Below are 20,744 nucleotides of genomic sequence, written 5' to 3'. Positions count from 1 at the left end.
CAGCGCTCACTGGATTCCTTCATATGCTTTCCCACTACTACCCTCCGAGAAGATGCCAATTAAAGCCGCTATAACCAATACGCCACAGAACCAGTCGACAATGGATATAGGACCTTCTGTCCGAGTCTGTTCCTTGAACATAGAAGGGATAAGTTTATCAAAAACAGAGTGCATGCAAAAAATCCTGTTCGACCAGGATATCGACGTTGCCCTTATTCAGGAAACCCATGCCAAAGATGCCACTGAGTTGTCACGCAGAGGAGCACTCCAGGGCTATGATATGATTGCTGCCACATACCATGGTCAATACGGCACGGCTATTTATGTCCGGCAAATGCTCGCACCCACTTGCTCCATAATAACAAACGACATAAGTACAGACAACATCGCCACAACAATCATAAAACTTAACGACATGCAGATCTGCAATATCTACAAACCACCAAATAGTAAATGGCCAGACCCAGCCCTCCCTAAACTCGCCCACCCTGCCCTTTACGTCGGAGACTTCAACAGCCACCACACAAGTTGGGGGTACAAGAAAAACGACAGCAACGGTGATAAAATCACAGAATGGGCTGACGCCGCAAATACATTTCTCGTGTTCGACAGCAAGAGTAGGGGGACTTTCAGATCCGCGCGCTGGGAAAAGGAATACAATCCCGACCTGGTCTTCACCACAAAAGATGCCCTAGATAACCCAGTGCCAATTCGCAGAACTGTCCTCGGAGAATTTCCCCACAGCCAGCATCGTCCAGTCTTACTCGACATTGGCCTTAAAGTCCCCATCGTGCCATCCTACCCTGCCCCCAGATGGAACTTCCAGAAGGCGAGCTGGGAAAAGTTCAAAAATAAACTGGACAGTAGTGTCAGATGGATTCCACCAATTCCAGACAACTACGACCGTTTCAGAAAACTCATCCTAGCTACTGCGAAGGAATTTATTCCTAGAGGATTCCGTCGAAGATACATACCCTGCTGGAACGAGAACACGGAAGCACTCTGGAAAGACTTCCAAGCCACTGGAAATCGCGACACAGCACACAAAGTCATCGCATCACTTGACCAGGCACGAAGAGATAAATGGGAAGAAACCGTCCAGAAAATGAACTTCACACACTCTAGCAAAAAAGCATGGCACTTGGTGAGAAAGCTGACCGATGGCTCTACCACGACGAAGGCTAAACCTATTGTGAGTCCCAACGCTATCGCTGACAGGATGGTCAAGCTGTCTAAGGCACCCAACCACAAGGCCCACTCGAGGAAGATACGGCTAGAACTTTCGGCACTCAAATCCAGCGCCGCGCCTAAGAGTGATTACAGTCGACCTTTCTCCGCAGATGAAGTTACTCGGGCATTGAGTCACATTTTTGCAGGGAAAGCCTGCGGGGAGGACGGAGTCTTTCCCGAGTTCATGATACACAGTGGACCAAAGACCCGTGCATGGATGGCAAAATTCTACACGGCTATTATGGACTCTGGTAAGATGCCTTCTACACTCAAACGGTCTAAGGTTATTGCCATTCTTAAGCCTGGCAAACCTAATGATAGAGCAGACAGCTACAGACCGATTGCCCTCCTCAGCGTTGTCTATAAGCTTCTGGAGAGATTGGTGTACCACAGGATCCACGACACCATAAATGCAATAATTCCGGACGATCAAGCTGGTTTCAGGCCGAACCGAAATTGCTGCGACCAAGTATTGGCACTCACAACTCATATAGAGAACGGGTTTAACAAACAACTCAAATCGTCAGCGGCCTTCATCGACCTAACGGCAGCGTACGACACAGTCTGGCGCCAGGGATTGCTCTACAAGTTGCTGAAAATTATTCCTTGTATGAAAATATATCGGCTTATCGAAAACACTTTAACTAATAGGCCAGTCCAAGTCTTCCTTGGAAAAGAAAGTAGCAGTGTTAGAGTTTTAAATAACGGCCTTCCACAGGGCTCCGTTCTAGCGCCCCTACTCTTCAATCTCTATATGCATGACCTGCCTGATACCTCCTCCCGGAAGTTTGGATACGCCGACGATCTAGCTCTTATCACACAACACCGAAACATAGACGCGTCAAAACCAATCCTCGAGAAGGACCTGGCTGCACTGGATGACTACTTCAGCCGATGGCGCCTGTGCCCTAACCCAACTAAAACGGAGGTGTGTTGTTTCCACCTGAACAACAGGCTAGCTGGCGAAACTCTTAGTATCAGGTTCAAAGGTGCAATCTTGAACCACAACCCGAACCCAAAATACTTGGGAGTTACGCTAGACAGAAGCCTAACATACAAAGTTCACCTACAGAAAGCTGCAAGCAAACTCAAGACCAGGAATAACATAATCCAAAAACTCACGGGAACCACTTGGGGAGCCACTGCATCCTGCCTTCGAACTACGGCTCTGGCTCTGGTTTACTCAACGGCTGAGTACTGCGCCCCAGTCTGGATGAACAGTGCACATACTTCAGCTGTCGACACGCAACTAAACCAGACACTCCGACTAATTACCGGATGCTTAAAGCCTACCCCAGCCCACTGGCTCCCTATTCTGGGCAACATAGCTCCTTCACACCTCCGTAGGAACAAAAGCCTTCACCAAGAAGCCATCAAAATGCACAGTTGCTCTAACCTTCCCATCCACCGAGACCTCAACGAGATGAGCATAAAAAGGTTAAAGTCCAGAAACCCTCCTGCCCTACAGATGCCCAATCAACAAACCACTTGGAGTTTGGCGGAGGCGTGGCAAGCGGAATGGGAGCACCATGGGGACCAAATAAACCCTCTCATCCATCTCTCACCTCGAACACCTCCTACCGGCTTCAAAGAGCCCCGCCGCGTATGGTCCGCCCTTAACCGCTTTAGAACCGGAATTGGTAACTGTGCACACCACTGGCACAAATGGGGCTGGAGCGCCTCGCCTGCCTGCGACTGTGGATACCCAGACCAGACCATCGAACACATAGTGCTGGAATGTCCCCTCACAAAATACACGGGCCATGTGAGTGACTTCAATATCCTGGCTGAAAAAGCGGCTGCTTACCTGAGTAGGGCGAAATTTTAATTTTAAGTTTATTTTTGTATCCAGTGACATATAACGAAGCCATACGATAAATAAATAAATATTCCTATAGCCGCGTTCCTATTGGTTGATAAAACCAATATAAACAGATCTCTAAATTATTACGAAATAGAGATTACAAACAGAATCACTGTTTTTTTAAACCTGGATATTATGTTTGGCATGGAAGGCTATGTTGAATACGGTAACAATGTTTAATGCTTTGGTTTCGAATCCAGAGATAAATATTACCCCCGTGGGGTAATACTAATATTCTATCAAGGTAATAGAGCTTTGGTAGACAATGAAAGCCAGAAAGCCACGAGGCCACGACACATAAGAAAGAATGAGGGTAACAAAGATGTTAACATACCAGAAGCCAAACAAGCCAAATACAAGAAGTTCGAAGTTTGATCTTATAAAGAACAAATTTGGCTTTAAAAAGCGAAAGAGTAAGTCGACGTTAATTGTATTTTGTGCAACAGGTACATATACATAATAACTATAATAAGGGTTCTTATAATTCAAGGACCGAAGTTACAAAACTAAACGAAGTGAAGTACCGTTGCACACAATGTTTTTTCTAAGACAGCAAACACTAAAATCTCTAAAATTATAAATAAAATCAAAGTAAATATTTGTTTGTAGATCTTTGTCTAGAACTCAGAATTTAAAAAAAAACAACACTTGCATAATATTGTAAGAATATTCCTAAGAACACTGATGTTAGGATTCTAAGAAAACTGCGCCGCACTTCTTGTGAAGTTGATTTCGATCTCACTAGCAGTCATTTAATCTACAAATGTGCCATTCTCATCCAAAAGGGTACTTATTGTCTGTTGTCAATAAGGCGCTATTTGCATATAGCTTCAATTTGAAATCAACCTAATCGGAAAGCGACAATGTGGTACCTTTTGGTTGAAAACGTCACAAATAAGAGTGCTGGAGTAGAAAAAGATATCCATGTTTATTCTTTTACCCCTTAGGTACTCCTTTATAATATAATATATATTTCATTTCGACGTAGCTAGAGGATATGGCGCCCGGGGCAGTCACCAAATTTGCGCCCCCTGATGACTGACAAAAATTTCCCTGCTGCTGCCTTTTGCCCATTTTGGCGCCCCCCTTGGATGGCGCCCAGGGCACTTGCCCCCTCTGCCCCCCCCCCCCCCTCCCTAGTTACGCCACTGATTTCGACTGTACAACACAACTGTGAATGATTGTGAATAGCAGTACAGTTATTTATAATCGAAAGCATTTCTAGTGAATTACGTCGTCTTCTAGTGTAGGTACCGTCCTCGACACAGTTGATTAAACATTTGCATTGTCAACTTTATTGCAAAGAGATAAGGTCCACCGATGGACAGTTAATAATTTTATTAGTAGATCGTTTTGTCCAGAGAAATATTTTATTATTGCGCAGTAAATAGTGTACATAATTTAGTCATAACTCCTGAAAATAGATATGACGGAAATGTAAATTGAAATAATGAATGACGTAAAGAAATGACATGTCTGTTAGTAAAAAATTCAAAGCTTTTTGTGTTATTTCTGTTGGCAATTCATACAATTTGTGTAACGATATATTTAGTAGCAACTGTCATAATGTATGAATTTATTTAAAGTACAACCGGACCATTACAGCATTTAAACATTACGAATTAGAGTTTGCATTAATATTTGTCTGCACAAAAAGGTACGTCTTTCACTATTCTGTCTTTTTAGATTCAGAAGAAATAAAAGCATTTCATTTTGTTATCATTCGTGCGTGCATTTGTCTCGTACTTGCCCTTACATGCAATGGTGCGACAAAGAAGCATAGGCAAATGATGATAAAACAACATCATTTAGATATCATTTTTATGACAAAATGTAAGTTTGGATTGCCCTCCCGAACGTTTTCTGTTCAAAACTTGTATGGTTTTATTTTAAATCACCATCTCAACCCTAGCTGCAGAGACAACTAGGCCGTAAAGCTCTTTATTGTTGAATGCGCCTGCCTGCAACGCAATTCAAAGTTAGATAACAACCCCTGTTCTATAGGGGAGTAGGTAAATCTAGGACGCAATAACTAGACTAGAATAATCTTAGTTCCAGTATTCATTGAGTTGTGTGCCTGAATGTCTGGATTATGGAACGTGATTGTTGCGCAGTCTTTTTTCTAGAATGGTAGTAAACAAGCACAAGTGTAAATGTTTTTGAAAATACAAAATCGCTTTGAAATATAAAGATAAACTCAAATAAAGCTACACTGGCTCTAAAGGGGCCGACTGATTACCAGTCCGCCGGACTATAACGAACTGTCAGTTGTTCGGAACTTTAAAATTTTTGTTCTAACTGACAGGCTGATATCGTCCGGCGGACTGATAATCAGTGGCCCCCTTTACCCTACACTTCTGCCCAAGAAGTATAATCTCTCCTGAAATGGAGGAGAATAAAATATGGGACCGACAACGAACTTTCAACTCGACGGGACACATCTTTTCAAAACAACATCTTTATTAACAGTTCATGCATTAACAGAAAGTCCAAAATAGTGTATGCCTTAAGTTCAATAGAGCAATTATAACAGAAAAACGAAAAACTACAGAAATGGAAAAAAAACCTCAATTACTGTCATGCCATTTTGAAACATTAAAAGTAATCAGGCGAGCAAAACGCTTCCGGTAGCAAGTTAGTATTAGTAGTATTTAGCGTTGGAGTTGAACACATGCAGAAAAACCGGCCAAGTGCGAGTCTGACTCGCGCACGAAGGGTTCCGTACCATTACGCAAAAAACGGCAAAAAAATCACGTTTGTTGTATGGGAGCACCACTTAAATATGTATTTTATTTTGTTTTTAGTATTTGTTGTTATAGCGGCAACAGAAATACATCATCTGTGAAAATTTCTACCGTGAAGCTATCACGGTATTCACGGTTCATGAGACATCCTGATGACAGACAGACGGACAGAGGAGTCTTAGTAATAGGGTCCCGTTTTTACCCTTTGGGTACGGAACCCTGAAAACTGAGAATTGTGGGAAATAATTAATTATCCGCTACGTTATTTGTAGTTCCTAGTTCCTAATAGTGTCTGACACACTAACAATTGTGCGAAATGAGTTTTATGCGTAACATTACATTAGGACAATCAATTATTATGCGACCCAATATAGACCCGGTTGCGACGCATGACGCAACCCCGCAGGACATGCGCAGTGTCAGGACTGTCAGGGAGTCAGCCGAGGTACCGCCGGAACTTCCCCTTCAGCCAGAACTCCTCCTTGCTGAAGGAGCATATACATTAAGCAGTGCACCGAACAATATACATGTCTTTAGCCAAGTTAGATCATAAATATTTACCAATAGAATAAACTGCCGAATATATTGGAAACGTGTTGCCAGTTGGCAATTGGTTTTATTGACCACTTCCGGTGTAGGATGTGGCAATGAGCCAGTTAATTGTTTCACCAATTACGTTAAACTCATGGAGGATTAATTACTCTCATATGGAGACAATCAAATTTTGCAAAATATTTTACGTAGTGATATTTGGCCAAAGTTGTGCTTAGGTATGCCTGGCTTTGCCACTTTTGATATTGACTGCTGTGCATTACTTACTTTACTCTTTGACATACATGCTTTCACGAAAGCTTATCATTTATGTATTGAAATAAAGAAAATTAAAGAAAATTTGGTAAGATTTTACTGTCTCGAATGAGATTCGGACTCGCGACACCGAACCAGCCCACCGCTCACAACTGAGCTACCAAAGTTACGATTTCGGCGCTTATGATTCCGGTGGACTGATGTCCAAAAGCCTATGAATCTCTCTTGAAAACGACATTTTATTTAAATCCTAATTTCGTAATCAGACAACAGAGAAAAATATGTGAGAAATATGTAAGAACAACACATGCTCCATGTACACAAGAAGCAAAAGGATAAGGATCCTTCTCTGATAGAAAGCTACATATTTTATTAAGGAGTAGTTAACATGACACGAGCCCTCATCACATTAATACAAGGTCACACGTTGACTGTCATTAAGTCATAATCATTATACACGTCATACGTCACCGCGCTTACGTCAGAGTTAGCTCATCGAAGTCGCCTGACCGACCGGTCCAACTAAATGTAGATAGATGCTTAGAAGTCTTAGAACCTTATACAGCTTAGATGTTTTAGGTTTCTAATTCCTAGCCTAACTAGCAAACTGAAGTTAAAAGCAACGTATTTAAACTATATCATAGGTAGAGTGGAATGTAAATAAATATCATAGGACCATCTTACACAAATCAGCCTAGATTGAAGCAAAATAAAGCAAAGCAAAGCTTGTGTTGTGGGCTTTTCTGTAGAGACAAGCTTTCTGTTTGTTCATGATCATGATTCAAACAGGAATCAAAATTTATTTCACGTATGCCTCGTTGATGAGTAAAGCATGCCTTTACTTAACTCAATCTCGCAACTTCACAAGGCAAACAAAATATCATTTGAATATCCATCTTCACACATTCACTACTCAAAACTTGACTTGCAACTTCGATCTTTATTCCAAGCACTGAAAGCCGTTTTCTTGGCTACAGTTTTACGAGTATTGATAAATAAAGTTTAGGCTGTTTGTAAACAGATTGGTTGTTGCAATACCAGTGGTTTACTGCCGGTTTTGTTTGCCTGTTTGACATTAGACATGGCTACAATCACACCGTGAGGCAGTAGCTTAGTAACGTGGACTTCGATAGAAATGGCAAATAATCAAAGGAATAGGGAATATTAAGGGGGCGCCACTACCACAATCTGAGGGTTTATCGCAAAACAGGAAAATCGCAATTTCATTCATCTCTGTCACTCTTGCATATTCGAGCGATAAAGAGGCAGATAGCGAAATTTCGGATTCGCGTTTCCCGGTAGGTCCTCTGTAAACAAACCGCCTTGATGCATCAATGATCAATGTCATATTTTATTATCTCTGAAAACTTGTCAAAAACCTGTTAAAGGTAGAGTACCTTTTTTATTTTTTTATTTTATTTATTTGAGGCTAGTGCTGCACTCTGGTGGCAGAACATTGCAGTAATACCCCTATACAAAACACTGTCCTTGAGCTCCATCGTCGTCGAATAAGCTCTTGAGTAGGTACAAATTTAATAGGCGGCAATAAATAAATCGAAATCGAAGGCGGCTGGGCAACATTTCCAGTAGAGTCGGACAGTGTTAGCCGAACGTTAATTGCAATTAACCATTAACCAGTACAAATTGCACCGTAAACCGTAACGGACGGTTACAGTTTACGGTTCAATTTGTACTGGTTAATGGTTAATTGCATTAATGTTTCGGCCAACACTGGAGTCGGACATATCGACACAAAAAGGCATGGCAGTATATAACACGTATTTCTTTCCTGGCGTCCACTGGCTCGTTCGGTGGACGACATTCGGAAGATTGCAGGTCACTTCTGGATGAGATTGGCTCAGGACCGGGATACCTAAGTGGTGTACTCGAAGAGAGGCCTTTGCTTAGCATTGGGTGATACAAGGCTGATATTTATGTTATGATGATTTCTTTCGAAATTAAACTATCCTGAGACATATTTCAAAATATTTAGATCACTACGGTTTCACTCAACTAGTATTTTTAGTCGCTTTTGGCGACATGTTTCGGACTCCGAAACATTTCTTTCCTCGCCAAGAGTCGCAAGTTTTTGGTGACGGTGTGACAAGCGGCCGTCACATACGATCCGCTCTCTAATTGAAGCGTTTTCGTACAAAGCTTCTATTTGCGTAAGCATTAAATTTAATTACTGATTTACTGTCTTGCGCAGTCCAGCGGTCACTGAGTACAGAAATCGAAGGTCTTACGTGTCGCAGTGGGAGTATTTAACGCTCCAACATCATTTTCCTCGCGTTATCCCGGCATTTTTGCCACGGCTCACGGGAGTATGGGGTCCGCTTGACAACTGATCCCAAGAATGGACGTAGGCACAATCTGCACAGGACCGGGATCAGTGGCGAGCAGTCGCTACGCCAGAGGAGTAAGTAAATAAGTAAGTTTCTAGTACGTACTAGTTAATTTATTAGTAATAGTTCTGAAAGTTTGATTAGTGATACAGCTATTACGGTGGGCGGAATCGGAAAAACAGGTGACTTAAGAGATTGGCTGAACTCTGAATACCTGATTACTCATAATAGTCTGTCGGTAATCTGATATGATAACGCAAGGATTAGTTGTAAAGAGAAAGATAATTTTGAACACCTCGCCCGCTTAACAACTTCTGCTGCTGACTGTACCATCGTCGACAATGTCAGTGGGGGGCTGGGGGACACTCCTCATTTCGGGCAAACTCGGCTCCATTCGGCTCAGCATCGCTACGAGCAATGGGGTTGGCCGGTCGAAATAATTAGCAGATGGCGCCAGCATAGCTTGCCCTGTCAAACCCTAGAATTGTGTAAAATTTTTGTTTTTTTAATGCCCTGGATGCCAGCCCTTTAAGCCAAATCTCATAGAAAACGGGGCAAGCTATGATGGCGCCATCTCTGCAAACCCTTGACAGTTGCCAACCCCATTATTAGGGTTGGCACAACTTGACGTCCCTTCGCGTGCAAGACCACAGACAAGATAATGGCTTGAATTTTGACAGCCCTAAATAGCCGAAAGGGACAGCGTGATACGACCCTGAATCGCTGTCAAACTTCGGGTTTGGTTGAAGTGTCCTTTCTGTACAGTAGTACTATTACTTATTCTGTGGCAATGTTTAGAGTGCATGAGCTAAGTGAGATAACGCAAAATTGTAGATCTTACATTGCATTTTTACATATTATAATCAAGGTCAAATACTATGAAACAGAAGCAAACGAAACTAGACTATATTTGCAAGGGCACTAACGGCAGACTCAACGTCTTTGGCGGTCAAAACGTTCATGCTGAGGTTGATAGAAAATGTGTGGGTATTTTAACTCCATCACCCGCATCGCTGGCCATACACACTAGGGTGGGTATGCCTGCGCAGTTTTGCCAACTGCACAGGTAAAACTTAGCGTGTGTGGCATTCGACTGCGCAGTTTTCTAACCAGCTTTACCTGTGCAGTTGAACTGTGCAGGCATACCCTAGTGTGTTTTTTCTATACTACGTCGGTGTCAAACAAGCATACGGCCCGCCTGATGTTAAGCAGTCTCCGTAGCCTATGTACGCCTGCAACTCCAGAGGAGTTACATGCGCGTTGCCGACCCTAACACTCCTCTCCCTCGAGCTCTGGCAACCTTACTCACCGGCAGGAACACAACACTATTAGTAGGGTCTAGTGTTATTTGGCTGCGGTTTTCTGTAAGGTGGAGGTACCTCCCCAGTTGGGCTCTGCTCTAGATCTGGAATGACATCGCTGTCCTGTGCCCTACCACACAAAGCGAGATGTCATTCACAGTGCCCATACCTCTCTTTTAGACGTAGTTTAAGGACATACCCGGGTCCAAAACGTGTATGGCCAGCTTTAGACAGGTGGCTGAATAGGGCGCGGCGCGGGGCGGGCGCCGAGCGCGCCGCTCATCGCGCGCAAAACGCGCATGTGGAGCCTTGAAACCGCCCCGAGTCTTGTATGGAACTTTTTTTTTTACCAGCTGTCAATACTCGTATCGTAGGTCATGTCATGAATTAATTATGCTGAACTGAGGCTTAAGCTTACCTTACTTACGCTGAGGCTTACCCATCCGTTTAGCACTCTATTCGTATTTGACTATCATTAAAACAATGGCTAAACAATTTGCTGTTTTGGCCCATTCTTTACGCGACCACTAATTGCCTTTGTTCTGCTAATTAATCGTAAAGACGAACAATCAGTGTAAATTAGACGAATCCTATTGTTTTTGTTTCAAGTGGGATACAATGGGAAGTAAATTACTATAATAAATGGACGTAGTAAACGTTGGCGGTTGTGAAGAATAACTAAAAAAATATTACATTTTAGTACGCAACAAAAACACATTAAGCACCATTGAAGTTTGCGTCAGTCCGCCAACGCGTGCTCACGTTGAAGTTCCTCGGTATAGAGCGAAACATGTCGAGCAATCTTCGGCTTATGTCTGTGTCTCACGGAAGTTTTGTTATTAAAATTGGTTTGAGTTGCTTCAAAAACAAGAAATCTACATTATTAAAAAAATTATAAATAATTAAATAAATATGGGCACTTAAATTTGTAATGGGAAAATTATTATAATATTTATCCGTTTTCTCCTTACGTTTATGCATCTTAAACAAGAAAACAACGCAATGGAAACGATGAGAGCATTAAAAACAAGACTAAGGCCTTAAGGCTGCCTCTCCACTGAGGCGAGGATGAAGATATGAGAGTACACGTGCGGGAATATATGTACAGTCGTAGGCAAAAATATCGATCCAGACATATGGATCAAAAATATGTGAACACGACTTTATTGTCTAAGATTTAAGAGCGTTCACATATTTTTGAAACTTTGGGAATGTTTATATATTTATGCCCTTGACTGTACCAATAAAATATAGGATTATTTGTAATCCACATCTCTTTTTCTTGATTACAACACAACTACAGACCTGCAACAAATCGCACGCGATTTTAATGAATTACCAGCTACCTATGAAGATGCAACGAAATCAATCGATCGGCCAAATGCCATAATGGCTCCTCTACACTATCGGCGATGATAAGATGACTGGCGGGCACGATAGTGTAGAGGGCATACTCGGCAGTCGACGTCAGTCATCTGGCGGTCTACCATCGCCAATGATCGCCTGCCTGCGACCCGTGAGTTGTCCAATTTTTGGGCACGCATCAAAGGGAATCACCGGGTGGTTGCGTTTGCGTTGTATAGTCGAAGGCAAAAATATCGATCCAGACAAATGGCTCAAAAATATGTGAAATTGTGAACACGACTTTATTGTCTAAGGCAGGATCGGCAACCTTTTAGCAGCCAAGGGCCACATAGTAGTTAACGAAATTGACGCGGGCCGCACTTTGGTAATATTTATGACTTTATCAGGTATTGTCGTTTGTCAAAATTATATACAAAATAGCCAGGGAGGCTCGCGGGCCGCAAGTGAGAGGTTCGCGGGCCGCATGCGGCACGCGGGCCGCCTGTTGCCGACCCCTGGTCTAAGGTGTAAGGTGTAAGAGCGTACGTGCGTATATTTTTTAAACTTTGGGAATGTATATATATTTATGCCCTTGACTGTACAGGCGATCATATGGATGCTTGCACGATGATAGACGATGATACTATCAACGATCATAGAGGAGCCATAATGTAACGCAAGGAGTATGCGATTAAGAGTGAGGTTGTAGAGGCCCTGTATATTTTCATCACACCGACCCCCAAAGGTGCGAAATGACCTCTATTCCTCAAACAATAAGGTGCTAATTTATTACTCTTTGTTAGGCCAATGGACATTTTCTTTGTTTCAAACGCTTGTGGTAATGGTAATGTTATGGACGTTATGGTTAATAATTAACATAGTTAAGTTGGTATTGTGTATGCAATCAAATTAAATAAGTTTCATAAGTTATAAACAGCAACACATTTGTTATAAGGTTTACTTACGAACTATCAGTTAACAGTGTGGGCGATAGTATTGTGATTAATTGATTATTTGAAGAAAACAGCAAGCAGAAGTAAATCTTATTAATACATTGTATTGTATGAACTGTAGATAATTGTAATTTTGAATGATACAACTTTTTAACTGAAAGAAAATTGGGAAAATCACTGCCGTCTGAGCTCTAAGGCGTATAAAATAAAGAGTTGGAAGGATTCCCCGGGTTCTGTAGATTAGTCGGACTATAGTAGACGCAAACCAAAAACCAAACTGACGACCGGGATCATAAGAACTATTATACAATCTGTGACCGGGGTCATATAAATAACTAGAGCCTGACCAGGAATATATGATCACGCGCCATGTTGCGGAATTTCAATGGAACTATTTTTTCATACTATACTGAACTGTCACCCTACATACAAGAGTATGAACAGCGCCCTCTTGACAATGATCATATATTACTGGTCAGGCTTTATGTCTCTCACCGTTTTTTTTTAACGAGTGGGAATGCACTAACGCATTCCCCCCGGCTGCGGGAAGGCCTTTCGTAAGGGGGTGTGTGGGAGTCGCCGCTCCTTTTCTCTCCCCTGGGGAGGGGAGGGAGAGCTTGACCGTACCCACTCCAATCCTGCGTTTCACCCTCTTTGCCCCTCCCTACCTACGACCACGCGAGTGTGCATGAGAAGTTTGATGTCCAAAATCCGGCCTCCGCCACTGTAGGGCTTGGTCAACTTTTTCTTTAGTAAATGACGAAGGGTGCTTCACTATTCGAAGCGGTGAATTGTTTTTATTTTCACGACATATATGCGGGCGACGTCGCGGGCAGAGACGGTTGGATACCCCTGACTGACTGTATCTCAGCTGCCCTTCACGGCTTGTTCACTTCACTATGAATCACGAGTACAGTCGCCATCAGATATATCGGAGCAGCCGAGGTGCTCAAAAATATCTGAACACGCACTTAACGCCTTGACAATAGAGGCGTGTTCAGATATTTGTGAGCGCCTCGGCCACTCCGATATATCTGATGGCGACTGTACAAACAGCAATACTTTTAACTGTCCATCGGTGGACCTTATGTCTATTGTAATAAGGTTTACGAACTGTCAGTTAACATTGTGGGCGATGGTACAGTAAGCATCGACAGTAGCGGATGGAATAACACGCCAAAACTATGTGCCACCCTTTAATCATAATACAATAAGAGACAGTTTGCAACCACACTAATTGTCTTGACCTTATTGTCGATGGCGGTTACGCCGGACAGCGTCGCGCGGCATTGTATTTATATCGGAGCATCGTTTATAATGGCGTAAGCGCCATCGACAATAAGGTCCTTTTTTATAGAAAATACCACACATATCTCTTTATAAAGCTTTCAGAAATTGGTAGAGACTTTTGACTCTTAGTCTTTTATTGCGGGAAGTCTAAGTATAACCTACATTTTTAACTGACTGGTAAGAGGGCGAGATTGTTTACGAATGTATTACTAAGATAATTCTATGAAGCAACCCTCTACACATTCATTGCCAACCTTTAAATCTAGGAATTTCCAGATTATTAGGGCTGCACAAGTTGTACAACATACAATATTAGCACAGTATACAGCCATGACGTAACGCGTTTAATTGGACGGTTTCACTTAGATCTGTGATATGCCTACGCAAGAATCCTTGCGCGCACGCACCGCCGAACTGAATCATCGTGGAACCTTGTCATAATACACGTAATACCGCGTATACACATGCGAAGTCGGGAGGCGAATGTTGAACGCGAATATGATATGCGGAGTTGTCGACGCAAGAATAAGGTAAGGAACAGCGGAAAAAGAACCGGTTATATTTTAAAACGCTAGCATGGCGTATATCGAGACGAGTGCGAACCGAAACGTACTTACCTGGGTACGTAACGGTACTATCGTAGGATAATAGGAAACAGGCTATGGATAAAGACGAGTGGAGAACAATGGGGAGGGGAGACCAACGCCGCTAAGGCGACTTTCATAAATTAGATATTTATTCCCGGTTACATCTGCTGCATGCATCCAGAAAGGTGGGCTAATGTAGCTACCAAGTGGATACCAGAAGAGGTACGCGGACGCTGCAGGCCCAGACGGAGATGTCGGGACGACCTAGACACCAACGGGCCGGAAGAAGCATCTAAACCGAGAGCCGTAGAGGGGCCTTTGTCCAGCAGTGGGACACCAGAGAAGGCCTTTTTGCTTTTACTATATTCACAGATAGATATAATTCCGTAATACAGTCTAAGGAAAAAACGTGCCTCGAAAATCAAGAAAATTTGATTCTCGATCAGATGGCACCACTAGTTTTGGCCTACTCTCGTATAGAGGGCGTTGACGGTTTCGTTTGTTATTTAAGAATTTTAACGCTTATTAGTTAAAGAACATGGGTCAAAATCATATAAAAATAATTAATGCAAATAAAAAAAATCATTTATCCATATTTAAATACATTTTATTGTATTTTTATAACGATAGATGGCAGTGAATTTACTGTGGTTACAAAATTTACTATGACAGTACCGCTCTATCCTATGATATCCTCTTTGCTATATTGGAAAAACGAATGTCTCGCGATTCGCAATGCCACTCGCACGCGTATGTATCTCTATAGTACAGACAAAGAATCCAATTTCCTACCCATTTTGTACTTTGTCCCAGTGACAATAGTATAAGTTCTCTAGCAAATTTCATATTGATTGTAACTGTGACAAGGTACGAAATGGGTCGGAAATTAAATTATTTGAATGTATTGTGAGTATTATGACCATGATACTTACATCAAATGAAAATATTAGATGACTAAGATAACCTGAATAGCTAGGTCACTTACGAAAACCTGTGTTGTTTAGATAACCAAACAGACTGTAAAATTATGCACCAATTATGTTATTCAATGCTCATAATAGTCATAATTCCATTTAAGTAGGAGCAATTAAAACATTGCGAACATGAAACTGTGCAGTTTCCATCCGGCCTTCACCACTGGAGGGCTTCGTCACTTTTTCTTTAATATATGACATCTATTACAGTTTTTAACTATGTAGTTTGTTAAGGAGTCTACAAAAATGTACTTAAAGTCAAATCACATTAGATGCAGCACGACTTTAGACCGCTGCGTATAAGCGGGCACGCACTCCCCTGTTGTAATCTATGGAATTATACGTCCGCTGTCACATTGCCTGCGTGGCATGCACGGAAATGGGGTTGCAGATTTGCCTAACCCACATCAAGTTATAAACTAACTTATTTTAAGTTGGCAAAGTTATTATTGCCATAAGGGTCTAATCAGAAAGCATCATTATCTGCCAAAGAAAGACAACATTTGTAATTATTACCAAACAACAAATACTAAAAACAGAATAAAATATTAAATATTTATTTTATATAATAAATGGTGTGCCATAAAAAAAATATGTTTATGGTCACACATTCTGTGCAGTCATCTGGTTTAACCGATTGGTTGACTGGTAGAGAATGTCTGTAGACTCTCAAGTCCGCCATTTGTATTGTCCAATTAAATAAATAACTCTAGCCAGTGTCCACAACTTTCAATAACACAAGACACAACTATTGTTTTTTCTGTATGACCTACAAGACATACCTATGTATGTGTGTGCCTCAGTAACAATTAGAAACTCACAAGGTGAAGTGAAGTCATTGTATGTTCGTATTTATATGCATATTTGCCAGGTGTATTATGTCATTCCTATGAATGTCTATTAAAGTCTGGATTCTGTCACTCTTATTTATAAATAAGTCAAGGTTTTGAGTTTACCTACTTGTCAAGAATATTCATCATAAAATTAATTATGATTTCTCTCTTTCTCTCTCTCTAAAAAAATATCTACAAATATATAAACAATACCTAATGTAAAAATTTGTAGAGCAACAAAAAAATTAGTGACATTCCTATATACATATAACTATAATGTTGAAACTATAGGTCTATGGGGTCCCAGCACGCACAAGTTGTTTGCAGAAATCGCGAAGCGCCTGGTTGACGTAACTGGTGACCGAAGAGCTGGCGGCTTCCTCACACAACGTATCAGCATTGCGATACAGCGAGGAAATGCCGCCAGCATCCTTGGTACAATGCGTCAAGGGCCTATTTTAGATTTAAGCTAGTTACTAATTTTGTTTACGTAGTACCACTGTATACATATATCTTGTATGTAAAAAAGAGCTATTCTAAACTATAATGTTGGCATAGATTTATGTTTACAAACACTTGATACTAGATAGTAACAAATAAGTAAAGCTTGTTTAAAATTGTTTATCTATCAATAAGAGATCAGAAAAAGAACCAAGCTTATGGATGCCCTAAAACAAACACTGCATCTAAAATGGATCAAAAGTAACGACTGAAAGGACAGGATCACCAGGAAAAAGATATCAGGGAAAACCAGAAAAACGCTGGTCAGTTGACATAGTTCAAATAGTTGAAAAAACAGGGAAAAATTGGATGAAACTAGCTACAGATAAAGAAAAATGGAAGGGACTAGAGGAGGTTTTCACCCACTAGGGATCAGTGAAATGGATACTTCAATATACTTACCAATAAAACACTGCATTGAAAATTGTTAAAATTTCGCTGAAATAAATAAAGCTGTAATAATAATAAAAAGTGATGAGTGACGTGATGTTGCACCGCCTACAAGTTATCTGCTTTGCCCAAAGGTTGACTGGTAGAGAATGCCTTGTAGCATTAAGTCCGCCATTTGTACATTAATTGTATTTTCTATTGTGCAATAAAGATTAAATAAATAAATTTAAAAAAAGGCAAAGAAGGGGCAGCATAGAATGTTTTTGATGGTTTGGCACCAACTTTAAAAACTACGTAATTACCCTACCCGGACGGTAACTAATTTTCTTATTATTAGGTATTAATTACTTTTTGGCAGAAATCTGCTTTACGATGAGATAGGGACTGGACAAGGATAAGGATTTATTTTGTGCTTTTCAGTGGGTTGGTTTTTCGAAGGTGGTTCCCTTTTTTTAAAAAAGAAATGAAATTAGTTTTTTTTTTAATCTTTTTTTTGTGTCAATATGCCAGGAAATGGATGATTTAGTCCATTGATTTTGAAATTTTATCAATTGACAGAAAGCTATCATTACAACATCTCTAAAATTATGTATACCTACTACATTTTAGCAGGCTAACATTGACAAATTCTCACAATATTCATTAAATTCTTTCAATCTTACCAATGGGATAGTCATAAAGGATGCCCCAATCTGTTTTTTTTTAAATCATGATTTTACTGTTTGGCCTCACCTGGGGCCAGTTACAGATTGCGGTGTGAGTGATCAGCGTTGCGGCCTGAAGGGCCGCGACACTGCCAAGAAAGAAGGATAGAGAGCCCCAATCTGTGTATTCATTGATAACTCAAGCACTGATCTTTACTACATCCTTTACAATAGTGACGACTACAATAGTGTAATTCTGTGTCATTACACACTACAATCTGTGTGATTACTGGATACAGGCCATATCAGTTGTCATAACTGCCTGCCTGCTTATTCAATAATAATAATACAGTGATAACAAAAAGCTAAATTGCAGATGAGTAAAATGAGTGATTTTATGTGTAATAAGCATCAACACGAACTTTTACGCGTACCGTTCGGCGTGGATAGTGAAAATAAATAATTTATTCCCAAAATACGCGGCAGTGATGTCACCCGCGTCCTACGCCAGTTACCAGTTATGTCACATCCAATGAACAGGGGTCAACTCCAATTACCAACTCGACCTCTCATACAGGACTCCAATGCATTCATTATAGGTCACCGCCAAAACAATAACAATACTTTCCAAAAAGGATAGGGGACTGACAATACCACATACTTCGTCATCTATCCTGTTCTATCTAACCAAAGCTCCGTAAAGTAAACAGGGATAGAATTACGTGTCAAAACTTTAAGAAACAAAAAGTAATATTTAGAAGACACTTAAAACTATTTCAAAGTACTTTCAAGTATTAACTAAAGGGTCAAAGGGCAGTACTAACCGTTATCAAGTCAACATAAATCCAAAACAGATGTCAGGCCGATGTTACACGGGAAAACAAGACACAAAACACTGATAAAACACCTTGTTAAAAACTAGATCACAACGTAGGCACTGGGTAACACAGCATTCACTGACACAAAAGGACGGCACTAGCACTTCAGTTTATTTACAACGATGATTATTCCACGTTTATGCACACATACATTCCGGGACGTCTATCTTGCTCCTACGATATTCGGCCATTTTGCTATTGAAGAAAGAAGGCTACCTTTCGACCAATAAACAAACAGATTGCTCGTATAGTGCTTCCATCTGACGACGTATCCAACTGACTGCGTCAGTGCGTCACACAAAAAAAAGTTTGCGCTGCGTTTAGTTATTGCAATTTTGCCATTTTTGTACTTTAGCAACACTGATGATTAGTGATGAGAAATTGCCGAGAATATTTCCGATTTAAAGAATAATCTCGCCTCGGTAATGTTACGGTAACATTACCAAAACAGGCAATTTATCTACAAGCGCGTGTTTTGTTGTATAGAAACTAGATTTTTTCCAATGAAATATTTTAGAAATACAAGATTCCTTATCCTTACGTTTAAACCGGGATCATTTTACTTGAATATCATGAATTTTGCGTAAATTTCCATAAATTACCGTAAAATTCTCATAAATTGCAGGGAAATTTCCTTGATAATTTATGTTTTACTATGGAAATATGGTCTATAAGTAACATTTTTGTATGTTGTTTCTCGCAAAACCATGAGGTATTTGCTTAAAAGTTCATTGTTAAGGTCACACAATATCCTTAGTTACATAATGGCCTCAGTACTAACTTTTTTTTTGGTACAATAGTGGTACCGTCAAAAGAGCGTAACTGTCTAAGTTTCTTTAGAACATACGCTCCTCTTGTACATATGCTTCTTTAGTTTTTTTTATGGATCTTAAATTTTGTACAAATAGAAGAAAGCAAAACAAAAAAAGTATAACTAGAAAAATAATAAAAAACTCTAGGAAACTGTTGATTCAGGTTCATAATCTCTTAAGACTTTCGGTTCGATTATCTCCCCTCCCAAAATATTTATTTTAACAAAAAAAATCTTAAATACCTTTAAATCATTTTTAAAACCTTATTGAATGATGGAGCACAAATTAATGTACGTTAATTTTTCTATTAAATTTAAATTTTCAAAATATGCCTATCTCTAACTTACTTAGAAACCCGTTTAGGTATGTATTATATTTTCCGTTTGTAATATTACTCTTTTGACAACTCAAAAAAAAAAAAAAAAAAAAGCAGAAAAGTGCAATATCATCATCAAAAAATGACAATTTCCCTATCTTTCACGTTAGAAGAATATTACGGAAACATTTTCAGTAAATTACGTTACCGAAAGTTTCCGTCATGGGAAACTTTCCGCTCGCCCATCACTACTGTCGATTCGGTCCATATGTCAGAATATTTTATGTTGAACGCACTTTTTCTGACGTCACAAATGCGCGAATATTTAAAATTGACAATAGCTTTTTTGGAAAAGGAAATCAGGAAATTGTAGAAAGGCAATGTTTTAAAATCCTAACATTTACCACTCAAATATCGGACCGTGCAAATTTATTGTAAACCATGGCCATAAACTTAAGGATCAGTGTTATCCCGTTAGGAATTCTGCTGTTGATGGTAAATAAAATAATAAGACATCACATTAATTGCAAAGTTCTAATCTAGTCATTTGTACTAACATGTCGAATAGTTTTATGTTTCAGGATCTGAATGTAAACCAATTAAGGACTCCCTTGGCTCACTTACAAGTTTAAGTGATTCAGGTAAACTTTTTTTACTCCTAAAGGGCCCTCCACACTCGTGCGCGAAGCCGCGAACGCGCCGCGTAGTCTGGAGCGGGCTCAAGATTAGCGTAGTGGTTTTGATATTTTAGCACTACTTTATCTGTTTGTGTTTATCTTTACATGACGTTTTTTTAATTTTTGTTTTTCTAGAACCACAAGGATACACTCAATATTTTCGCAAAGCCCTGATGGACGCTAGCCACGTTTTAGACAACATGATACAGAAGGGTAAAATGAGACTAATGGACTTACCTTTTGAAGGCTGGGTC

At 40.3% G+C, this 20,744-nt stretch overlaps 1 protein-coding gene across 1 annotated transcript in view; it reads right to left on the bottom strand.

The window, feature by feature from the left end:
- Positions 1-18,947, bottom strand: part of LOC134751717 (uncharacterized) — a 173,963-nt gene extending 155,016 nt beyond the window's left edge. The window contains exon 1 of the mRNA XM_063687162.1: positions 18,632-18,947. The gene's annotated coding sequence lies outside the window, so the exon portion shown is untranslated. The remainder of the gene's footprint in view (positions 1-18,631) is intronic.
- Positions 18,948-20,744: the final 1,797 nt, after the last annotated feature.

The sequence above is a fragment of the Cydia strobilella genome, chromosome 23 (genome assembly GCF_947568885.1).
Source record: "Cydia strobilella chromosome 23, ilCydStro3.1, whole genome shotgun sequence".
Taxonomy (NCBI): domain Eukaryota; kingdom Metazoa; phylum Arthropoda; class Insecta; order Lepidoptera; family Tortricidae; genus Cydia; species Cydia strobilella.
Note: the sequence above shows the minus strand (reverse complement) of the source record. Positions and strands in the feature narration are given on the sequence as shown.